An 844-nucleotide genomic window follows, 5' to 3' on the forward strand; every position below is an offset into this window, starting at 1 on the left:
CCAATATATATATATATATATAAAACGCTATCACAATGAAATTTGTCTAATGTTAAACACACGTTCTAAAGTATCAAAAAACGGATCCAAATGAAATCCAAGGAAATAATGGTTAGTTACTAAACAAACGATAGCAATAATGAACAATAATAAGTAACGATAATGATGTGACAATAATAATAACGGTAAATAATAATAATAAGTAATGTTCACTGACTGATACTGCTGGACGTATAAACTAGCTTCAACTACGTTCTCAATAATAACGATAATAAATCATGAACGATACACAATAAGAACAATTAAACGTCTGACGCAGGCTATATCCTAAGTGTTAAATAATCAAATCACAATTAGCCACGCCTTTCTAGTTCCAACGACCATTCGTTTCCATCTTAAGTGAAAATTCACTCTAGCAAAATTACTTTAATTAACAAGATTGCTCGTATTTATTTAGATAGGCATACATAGATAGACATTTTCTCTTCTTTTTATTTTTTCTTCGCTAGATCGTATTATCGGATTCACAGAGAAGCGTATAGTCGTTGAAACGGCGCTCGAATTAATTCTACTATGTTACTCGTCTAGGCGAAAGTCACTAGCACTCAATAAATAAATTGTATTCAAATCGTACCGTACGTGTGTACAAAATGTGTGCTTCGGCAACTCTTATTGTTTACCCAACCAAACGATATTCATTCTTTTTTTTTTCTTTTTTTGCTCTCATATTCGGTACACGTACACGTAATATATATATAATATGTATAGAGTCACTGCAGAACCAGATGTTCTTCTACGATTTAATGATAATAATAATGATAATGATAATAATCATAATAATGAC

General features: G+C 30.7%; 1 protein-coding gene across 1 annotated transcript in view; it reads right to left on the bottom strand.

Moving 5' to 3' along the window:
- Window positions 1-844, bottom strand: part of LOC108572892 (voltage-dependent calcium channel subunit alpha-2/delta-3) — a 20,006-nt gene that overhangs the window by 14,612 nt on the left and 4,550 nt on the right. The window lies entirely within an intron of this gene.

Source organism: Habropoda laboriosa, unplaced genomic scaffold, assembly GCF_001263275.1.
Source record: "Habropoda laboriosa isolate 0110345459 unplaced genomic scaffold, ASM126327v1 scaffold102, whole genome shotgun sequence".
Taxonomy (NCBI): domain Eukaryota; kingdom Metazoa; phylum Arthropoda; class Insecta; order Hymenoptera; family Apidae; genus Habropoda; species Habropoda laboriosa.